Here is an 11,739-nt window from a genome sequence, read left to right on the forward strand (position 1 = left end):
GTTCATGAAGTGATTTCTAGTATTTGTACAGTTGATCATGGACATTGCCCACCATAGGATTCAGTTTTACACATTTCCATCTTTTGACCTCCAACTTTCCTTCTGGTGACATATATGACTCTGAGCTTCCCCTTTCCACCTCATTCACACACCATTTGGCACTGTTAGTTATTCTCACATCTTGCTACCAACACCCCTGTTCATTTCCAAACATTGAAGTTCATCCTAATTGAACATTCTGCTCATACTAAGCAAGAGCATCTACATTTCTTCCACAAGGCAGGAGGGAGAGTCAAAGAGGGTAGAGAGGCAAAAGAAAGAGGAAACAAAAAAACTGACAGCTAGGAAGCAGCAAAAGGAAAAATAACCTTAAATCAAAGTAGAATAAAGAATCAGACAATACCACCAATGTCAAGTGTCTAACATGCCTCCCCTATCCCCCCCTCTTATCTGCATTCACCTTGGTATATCACCTTTGTTACATTAAAGGAAGCATAATACAATGATTCTATTAGGTACAGTCTCTAGTTTATGCTGATTGCATCCCTCCCCCAATGCCTCCCCATTTTTAACACCTTGCAAGGTTGACATTTGCTTGTTCTCCCTCGTAAAAGAACATATTTGTACATTTTATCACAATTGTTGAATACTCTAGATTTCACCAAGTTACACAGTCCCAGTCATTATCTTTCCTCCTTTCTTGTGGTGTCTCACATGCTCCCCATCTTCCTCTCTCAACCGTATTCATAGTTACCTTTGTTCAGTGTACTTACATTGCTGTGCTACCATCTCCCAAAATTGTGTTCCAAACCACACACTCCTGTCTTCTATCACCCTGTAGTGCTCCCTTTAGTATTTCCTGTAGGGCAGGTGTCTTGTTCACATAGTCTCTCATTGTCTTTTTGTCAGAAAATATTTTGAGCCCTCCCTCATATTTGAAGGACAGCTTTGCTGGATACAGGATTCTTGCTTGGTGGTTTTTCTCTTTCAGTATCTTAAATATATCACACCACTTCCTTCTTGCCTCCATGGTTTCTGCTGAGAGATCCACACATAGTCTTATTAAGCTGCCTTTGTATGTAATGGATCGCTATTCTCTTGCTGCTTTCAGGATTCTCTCTTTGTCTTTGACATTTGATAATCTGATTATTAAGTGTCTTGGCGTAGGCCTATTCATATCTCTTCTGTTTGGAGTACGCTGCGCTTCTTGGATCTGTACTTTTATGTCTTTCATAAGAGATGGGAAATTTTCATTAATTATTTCCTCTATTATTGCTTCTGCTCCCTTTCCCTTCTCTTCTCCTTCTGGGACACCAATGATACGTACATTATTGTACTTTGTTTCATCTTTGAGTTCCCGGAGACGTTGCTCATATTTTTTCATTCTTTTCTCCATCTGCTCCTTTGCGTGTAGGCTTTCAGGTGTTTTGTTCTCCAGTTCCTGAGTGTTTTCTTCTGCCTCTTGAGGTCTGCTGTTGGATGTTTCCATTGCGTCTTTCATCTCTTGTGTTGTGCCTGTCATTTCCATAGATTCTACTAGTAGGTTTTTTGAACTTTTGATTTCTGCCGTATACATGTCCAGTGCTTCCTTTACAGCCTCTATCTCTTTTGCAATATCTTCTCTAAACTTTTTGAGTTGATTTAGCATTAGTTGTTTAAATTCCTGTATCTCAGTTGAAGTGTACGTTTGTTCCTTTGACTGGGCCATAACTTTGTTTTTCTTAGTGTAGGTTGTAATTTTCCGTTGTCTAGGCATGGTTTCCTTGGTTATCCAAATCAGGTTTTCCCAGACCAGAACAGGCTCAGGTCCCAGAGGGAAGAAATATTCAGTATCTGGTTTCCCTGAGGGTGTGTCTTAGAAAATTGCTCTACCCTTTGATGCCTCAGGTCACTGTGCTTTCCTGCCCAGCAGGTGATGCCTGTTAGCCTATAATTCTTGACTGGTGTGAGGAGGTATGGCCGTGTTCCCCCAGGCTCTGGGGTCTGGTTCTGAATGGAAAGGGCCCCACCCCTTTCCTCCTAGAGAAGAGAGACCCCCCCAGGTGGAGGTCATTAGCATTTCAATGGTCTCGCTCTCTGCTTGTGCTGTCTACGCCCTTCCCAGAGTCACAGCTCTGGAAACTGAAAATGACTGGGGCTTTCCCCACTGAGCCAAAAAAGAAACAGATAGTCCCCTTCAGACCGAGTCCAAGGCGACCCTCCGGCTCTCCCAGGTCAGTCGTCACCCAAAGCCTCTGTCTGTTTTTTGGGGCTGTGTACCTGTAGTGAGCAGTTCACACTCACTACTTAAAACCCCAGTTGGAGCTCAGCTGAGCTATATTCGCTTGCTGGGAGAGAGCTTCTCTGTGGCACCACGAGGTTTGCAGCTCGGGCTATGGGGGAGGGGGGTCTCCCGACCTGGTTCCGCAGGTTTTACTTACAGATTTTATGCTGTGTTCTCGGGCATTCCTCCTAATTCAGGTTGGTGTATGATTAATGGATGGTCTCGTTTGTCCCCCCGCAGTTATTCTGGGTTATTTACTAGTTGTTTCTGGTTTTTTATAGTTGTTCCAGGGGGACTACTTAGCTTCCACTCCTCTCTATGCTGCCATCTTGTCCCTTCCTTTTCCCACCTCTGGTTCTTGACTGCTGTACTGGGGGGCTGGGGACTGGCTCTGAAAAGGGAATTTCTTTCTTTTTTCTCTGTCATTTTAGGTAGCTCATTAGAGAAAGCCTCAGGCATTTTCACTTGTCATTGTTGACCCAGGCAAGGATGGAGTTAAAATAGACAGTCAAAGGAAGAAGTCAAGTGTAGAAGATAATTCCATAAAGGGCATATCTTCCCTGACAAAAGGTGGGGGGGGGGGGCAGGACCCAGCTGATGTAACACAAAAAAGGCATGTGATAAAATTTAGCACTGCCTTTTGATAAAAATACTTAGAAAAATAGGAATAGAAGGAAAATTCCTCAATGTGATAAAGGGCATATATGAAAAACCCACAGCTAACATCATACTCAATGATGAAAGACTGAAAGCTTTTCCTCTAAGATTTGGAAAAAGACAAGGATGTCCACCATCACCACTGTTAATCATCATTTTACTGAAAGTTCTAAGCCAGAACAATTAGGTAAGAAAAAGAAATAAAAGTCATTCAAATTGAAAAGGAAGAAGTAAAACTTTCCATATTTTCAGATGACATGATCCTATTTATGACAAAGCTAGTAGAGCTAATAAATGAATTTAGCAAAGTGGCAGGGTATAAGATCAATACACAAAAATCAGTAGTGTTTCTAACTGTATACCAACAAACAAGACAACTTAGATAAAATGGACAGTTTTCCTAGAAATACATGAACAACCTATACTGATTTGAGAAGACACAGAAGACCTCAACAAACCAATCACAAGTAAAGAGATTAAATCTGTCATCAAAAACTTCCCTACAAAGAAAAGCCCAGGACCAGATGGCTTCACAGGGAAAATTTTTACCAAATATTCCAAGAAGAACTAACACCATTCCTGCTCAAATTCTTCCAAAATATTGAAGAAAAGGAAACACTATTTAACTCATTCTATGAAACAAACATCGCTTTAATAACAAAATCTGATAAAGATACTATAAGAAAGGAAACCTACAGACCAATCTCTCTAATGAATGTAGATGCAAAAATTCTCAACAAAATACTTGCAAATCGAATCCAATAGCATATTTAAAGAATTATACACCACGACCAAGTGGGGTTTATTCCAGGCATATAAGGGTGGTTCAACATGAGGAAATCAATCAATGTAATACAACACATTACAAATTGAAAGAGAAAATCACATGATTATCTTGATTGACACGAAGAAGGCATTTGACAAAATTCAGCATCCTTTCTTGATAAAAACACTTCAAAAGGTAGGAATTAAAGGAAACTTCCTTAACATGATAAAGGTCATATATGAAAAACCCACAGCAGCATCATACTCAATGGTGAGAGACTGAAAGTCTTCCCTCTAAGATTGGGAACGAGTTAAGGATACCCACTGTCACCTCTGTTATTCAACATTCTGCTGGAAGTTCTAGCTAGAGTAATCAGGCAAGAAAAAGAAATAAAAGGCATCCAAATTGGAAAGGAAGATGTAAAACTCATGATTTGCAGATGACATGATCCTATATTTGGAGAATCCTGAGAAATCTAAGACTTTATTTAATATGACTTGAGCTAATAAACAAATTAAGCAAAGTGGTGGGATACAAGATTAACATACAAAAAATCAGTAGTGTTTCTATACTCTAGTAATGCCCTGAGAAGGGAATTAAGAAAAAAATTCCATTCACAATAGCAACTAAAAAATCAAGTATCCACAAATAAACTTAACCAATGATGTAAAGAACCCATACACAGAAAACTATTAAACATTGCTAAGAGAAATCAAAGACCTAAAAAGATGAAAAGACATTCTGTGTTCATGGATAGGAAGGTTAAATGTCGCTAAGATGCATAACTATATGATCGTACTGTGAACAGTTGATTGTATACCATGGATGATTGTACGGTTTGTGAATATATTTCAATAAAACTGAATTTTTTTAAAAAAAGTCATTAAGATGTAAATTATACCCAAATTGATCTACAGATTCAATGTAATACCAATCAAAATTCCAACAACCTACATTGCAGGTTGGAAAAGTTAGTTATTAAATTTATTTGGAAGGGTAAGGGGGCTCCAATAGCCTAAAACATCCTAAAAAGGAAGAATGATGTGGGAGGACTTGTACTTCCTGACTTTAAAGCTCATTATAAAGCCAGAGTGGTCAAAACAGCATGATATTGGCACAAAGATAGACATACTGATCAATGGAATCAAATTGAGAGTTCAGAAATAGACCTTCAGATCGATGGTCAGTTGATTTTTTTGACAAGGCCCCCAAATCCACTGAACTGGTGCAGAATAGTCTCTTCAATAAATGGGGTTGGCAGAACTGGATATCCATATCCAAAGGAATGAAAGAGGAGTGCTACCTCATACCCTGTACAAAAATAAACTCAAAATGGATCAAAGACATAAATATAAGAACCAGTACCATAAAACCCTGGAAGAAAATACAGGTCCAAAAGCTAGTGAAATGAAGTAGCTTCTTAGACCTTACAACAAGAGCACAAGCAACAAAAGAAAAATAGATAAATGGGAACTCCTCAAGACTGAACACTTCTGTGCTTCAAAGGACTTTGTTAAAAAGGTGAAGAGGCAGCCAACTGAATGGGAAAGAATATTTAATAACTATATATCTGATAAGGGTTTTGTATCCCGTATATATAAAGAAATCCTACAACTCAGCAATAAAAGGACAAACAATCCAATTATAAAATGGGCAAAAGATGAATAGACATTTTTCCAAAGAGGAAATACAAATGGCTAAAAAGCACATTAAAAGATGTTCATCTTCATTAGCTATTAGGGAAATGCAAATCAAAACCACAATGAGATATCATCTCACACCTGTAAGAATAGACACTATTAAACAAACAGGAAACTACAAATATTGGGAGAAGATATGGAGAAATAGGAATACCTACTCACAGCTCATGGGAATGTAGAATGGTATAGCCACTGTGGAAGACAGTTTGGTGGTTCCTCAGGAAACTAAATATTGAGTTGCCCTATGACCCAGCAATTCTACTACTCAGTTTATACCTAGAAAATCTGAAAGCTGCGACATGAACAGACATTTTCACACTGATGTTCACAGCAGCATTATTCACAATTGCCAAAAGATGAAGACAATCCAAGAGTCCATCAACAGATGAGTGGATAAACAAAATGTGGTATATACATATGATGGAATACTATGTAGCAGTAACAATGAATGAGGTCCTGAGGGATGTGACAATATGGATGAACCTTGAGGACATAATGCTGAGTGAAATAAGCCAGACACAAAAGGACAGATATTGTATGACTTCACTAATATGAACCACTTAGAACACATAAACTCAGTCTTGAAATGTAGAATATAGGGCACCTAGAGACAGACAGAAGCTAGAGAAGGGGGACTGGTTACCTAATATGTACAGAACTTTAATGAGGTTGAACTTAAATGTTTGGGAACGCATAGAGGTGATGGTAGCTCATTATTGGGATTACAAGTAACAGTGCCATATTGTAGGTAAATTTGATTGAAAGTTGTTTAAAGTCATGTATGTCACTGATTAACACTAGAAATATAAATAAGTTCTTGCATGAGCTACTACAAATGTAAAAAAAAATAGAGAGGTATATGGGAAAAGCATATGGGCTATTAATAGTAATATTTTAATATTCTTTCAAGAGTAACAAATTTACTACACCAATACTGTGGGTCAACAATAGTGGGGAATAAGAGGATGGAAGAATTGGGTTTTATTTTTATTCTTATTTCTGTTCTGGAGTAATGAGAATATTCTAAAATTGATCATGGGGATGTATGCACAACTATGTGACGATACTCTGAGCCAGTGATTGTATACTTTGGATGGTTTATGTGGTGTGTGAATATATGCCAATAACATTTAAAAATAAATAAATAAATAAATGAAATCAGTAGTCTTCCTATACACCAGTGAAGTTCAATCTGAGGAGGAAATCAAGAAAAAAATTCCAATTACAATAGCAACTAAAAGAATCAAATGTTTAGAAATAAACTTAACCAAGGAAGGATGTAAAGGACTTGTATACAGAAAATTACAAAAAATTGCTAAAAGAAATCAAAGATTGAAATAAATGGAAGGACATTCTGTGTGCATGGACTGGAAGACTAAATATTGTTAAGATGTGAATTCTCCCCAAAGTGATTTACATATTCAATGTAATCCCACCAAAATTCCAATAACCTACTTTGTAGAATTGGAAAAGTCAATCTTAAAATTTATTTGGAAGAATAAGGGGCCCCAAATAGCCAAAACCATTTTGTAAAAGAAGTATGAAGTTGGAGGACTCATGCTTCCTGATGTTAAAACTTATTACAAAGCTACTGTGGTCAAAACAGCATGGTACTGGCACAAGGATAGATGCATGGAATTGAATTGATAATTCAGAAATAGACCCCCTTATGTATGGTCAATTGATTTTTGACAAGGCTGCCAAGTCCATTCAATTGGGAAAGAATAGTATGTTCAACAAATGGTGCTAGGAGAACTGAATATTCCTATGCAAAAGAATGAAGGGGGACCCCTATCTCATACCTCTTACAAAAATTAACCCAGGATGTATCAAAGACCTAAATATACAGGACTATAAAACTCTTAGAAGAAAATGTAGAGACACATCTTTAGGATCTTGTGTTAGGCAATGGTTTCTTATACTTTTCACCCATAGCACAAGCAAAAAAAGAAAAAATAGACATATGGGACCTCATCAACATTAAAACTTTTGTGCTTCAAGAGACTTTATCATGAAAGTGAAAAGACAGCCTACTCAATGGGAAATCATATTTGGAAACCACATATCTGATAAGCATTTAATATCCAGATATATAAAGAAATACTACAACTCAACAATAAAGAGACAAAGAACCCAATTAAAATATGGGCAAAAAACTTGAATAGACATTTCTCCGAATAAGATACATAAATGGCTAAAAAAGCATATGAAAAGATGCTCAACATCATTAACTATCAGAGAAATGCAAATCAAACCCATAATAAGATACCACTTCACACCCACTAAGATGGTTATAATAAAAAAAAAACTGACAATAACAAGTGTTGAAAAGGATGTGGAGAAATACGAACACTCAGTCATTGATGGTGGGAATGCAAAATGGTGCAACCTCTATGGAAGACAGTTTGGCAGTTCCTCAGAAAGCTAAGTATAGAATTATCATATGATCCAGCAATCCCACTTTGAGGTATATACCCAAAAGTATTGAAAGTAGGGACATGAACAGATATTTGCTCATCAATGTTCACAGCAGCATTGTTCACAATTGCCAAAAGATGGAAGGAACATAACTGTTCATCAGCTGATGGACGGATAAATAAAATGTGGTATATACAAACAATGGAATATTACTGAGCTGTAAAAAGGAATGAAGTTCTTATACATACAACAACATAGATGAACCTTGAAGACATCATGTTGAGGGAAATAAGCCAGACACAAAAAGACAAATACTGTATGATCTCAGTGATGTGAAATAATATTAGCAAACTCACAGAGTTAGAATTTGGAGTAGAGGTTAGTAGGGGCCAGGTTGGGGGTAGGGAAAGGGGAGTCGATGCTTGAGTTGTGCAGTTTCTATTTGGGTTGATTATAAAGCTCTCGTAATGGAGGGTCATGGTGATAGCATAATGTGTATGTAATTAACAGCACTGAATTATATATGTGAATGTGGTTTAAAGGGAGAAATTTTAGGTTGTATGTATGTAACTAGAATATATTTTTTTAAAAAAAACATGAGACTGTACAACACAGTGAAGCCTATTGTAAAACTGACTGTGGTTAATAGTACAATTGTAGCAAATGTGTTACACTAAAGCAAGGTGTTAATAGGGGTATATGGGCACTCTATATTTATTTTATGCAAGACTTTACTGTAAACCTGTAACTTCTCTAAAAAAGAAAAAAGAAAAAAAAAGACACTGTTAAGACAAGTGGAAAAGACAAGCCACAGATTGTGAGGCGATATTTACAAAATACATATCTGATAAAGGACTGGAGTCCAGAATAGCTCTCAAAACTCAATAATAAGAGAAAAAAAAAACCCAATTTTAAAAAAGGGCAAAATATTTAAACAGACATTTAGTTTAACTTTTCCCTGAGGGTATTACCCTTTGGGATTCCTAGCTTTACAAAAGGGGCCTTCTTTCAGTCTTCCCACTTAGCTAGTGCCCTAAGCTTTGTCTTTTATCCCCTGCTGAGGGCCTTTAAAACTAAAACATTAGGTTACTAAGGATCAGTGGATGCCCTCCAGGGTAGCTGGCTTCTGGACTACTTTTCTTTTCCCTCATATTTTGTCCCTGTTGATTTCTCTTACTTTCTTACCTGTGCAACTCTACATTCCAAAATATGTTTTTCAAAATATTTTATCCAGAAATTTTAGTTGTTTTGTTCTGGTAAGATTTTTCAGAATATCTAGTCTTCATACTGTTAGAAATGAAAGTCTATTTGACTCTTCTGGAAAACTTTCTGTATGAAAATGGAGTTTGTTTTCTCTCAGGTACTTATTGCTTACTTCCCAGGTCAAATTTATTATTTTTTGTGCCTTCAACTGTGTCTTCTACTCTATTATCCTCTGTTAGAACATGTTATCATACTACATGGCATTTTGTGTCTCTTACTAAATTGTTCCTTCAGTGTAGAGATGGTGGCTTATTCATCTTTGTATACTCAGTATTTAGAATAATATCTCCTATATAATAGATATTTAATAAATGTGTTATTGAACTGAATGTATTTGTGGACTGGTCACATGCATCTATCGTAGGTGTGTAAAATTACTTGGAATGATGATTTTTAAATCTTAATTCAAAGTTTTAATTTAATCCACAAATGCCTGTGTTACTTGGGATCATGGTCATCGAAGAGGGATTCTCTTTTCTTTCTGACAGTATAACTAAATTTAAGTCTCAGGAGAACTACTGGTTTATGGCCATCCATTAATCTATACTGGTACTTCCTATACTAGAGAACTAAGTGATGACTTAATAAATATTATTCTCAATTATTACAACCCTATAAAGTAATATTGTTATACTCATTTTACAAATGAGGAAGTGATGGTCAGAAAGGTTAAGTATCTGTTTCAAGGTGGAATAACTAGTTAAGTACCAGAGTTACAAAAAGTGAAGTTTATTTGGCTCTAAACTCATTCGTTATCCTACAGACTACTTATTGTGGATTCCATTATGTAATGATTATGAACGTCCTAGCTATTTTTCTACCCCCATTTGAATCAGATAGATTATCATGTTCACTAATATTAATACAATCAAAGAGAATTTTCAAACTACCTGTTTATACGTGCTTTTTATAATGTATTTTCTGACCATGGGATCACTTTCTATTGTTCATCTAATGTATTTGTTACAAGCTTAGAGATTACAAGCTGGAAAAACAGACAATTATTTTGAGCTAACTTTCCCTTTTCCTTCTCACTAAGGGAAGTTTTCCACTGTAGGATGTTTAAATCCTTACCATTAGTCCTCTGCTAACATTTTCCCTAATAAGGCTGCTTTTTGGTGCAATCTACACCACACACAACCCATGCACTTGCTTTGGGTTGCTTCCCACTTGTTATATGTATGTCATATATAAAGAATATCTACCCAAATACTTTTTAAGTTTTTTGAGGTCAAGGATGAATTTCCTGTTATTTTGTATTTCCCACAGTAGTAGCTGCCATTTATTAAAGGTTTACTGAATACCAGGAAATTTACACATATCAATTATTAATTAAAAGGACATGGCAAATTAGATATCATTACCCCTATTTTCCAGACAAAGAAAGATTCAGATATAATTAGCCCCAAAGTTGTTAATCTATTAAGTAACCATAATGATGGGTCCTTAATATATTACTGTTGAGTTGTTTGATTTTCTTTGTTTCCCTGAAAGATCTTTTCATCTGGCCATTGCAGTAGAAATAAATATGGGCTTGTATCCTTATGCTACAAATTACCGGCATGTGACCATGGGCAAGTTACTAAACATCATTAAACCTGGGTTTCCTGATTTGTAAAATAGGATAATAAAACCCAGCCTATCAGGGGGTTATGAATATTAAACTAGATAACACAAATAAAACATAAATATTGATGATAACTTGCTGGATTGCGTGTTTACTTTCTCTGTACTCTCACTAAAACGTGAGCCCTATGTGAGCAGGGACTTCATTTATATTGAGCACCATTATATCCTTACTGCTTAGAGGAATACTGGCATATAGTAGGTTGTCAATATCCTTGTTTAATGAGTAAATGAATAAAGAAGTACCAAAAAGAAAAGACGTTTATCAAAGTATCTTCTATTTCCTTTGTATACATATGATTTAATAGCCTACTAGATGACAAAATTCAGCAAGAGTTTATTGAGCACTTTTTATATGCTAACATATTCATAACTACATTAAAATATCTTCAGAGAATCCTCTCAGATCGATTACTATCACACTTCCCCAACAGAGACCACATGTTTTTAGGATGTTCATATCCTTTACCTAAATATTTAGGCTTTTATTTCCTATAATATTGGATAAGAGACAAGTAATCTTTTAATCTAATGGAAAGGGATTTAAGTATTTTTTTCTTACCATTTTCTCCCAAATTAATAGAAGATTTTCACGAGACAATTTTTCTGTTGGTTGATTTAAGGTCATTGTTGTTCTGTAGCTTGAATTTTATATCTGATGTTTTGATCTGATTTCTCTTCAGTCTATTCTGTTGCTGAGTAAAGGAAAACATTCACATCGGCCATACACAGTTCTGTTGTTTAAATTCTATATATTTAAACTCAAAACAATGACAAGAAGATTACTTTACTGCTTAAATGCTAAATTATTCTTATATTTATCCTAAGTATAATCTCTTTGTTCATAGAAGACCAAAAGTGCTACTAAAAATTCCCAGATCTTCATCCTGGTAAATTGAGACTGAAAGCACTGATTGTTTAAATTCTTTTTTCTTGGCCAAACAAACATAATTTTTTGCTGATTTTTGGGTCTGGTGCAAGATCTTTTAATAGGTTCTAGATATATATCTACTTTTTAAAATTAATAAATACTAAGCTAATGTGTA

Source organism: Choloepus didactylus, chromosome 2, assembly GCF_015220235.1.
Source record: "Choloepus didactylus isolate mChoDid1 chromosome 2, mChoDid1.pri, whole genome shotgun sequence".
NCBI classification, from domain to species: domain Eukaryota; kingdom Metazoa; phylum Chordata; class Mammalia; order Pilosa; family Megalonychidae; genus Choloepus; species Choloepus didactylus.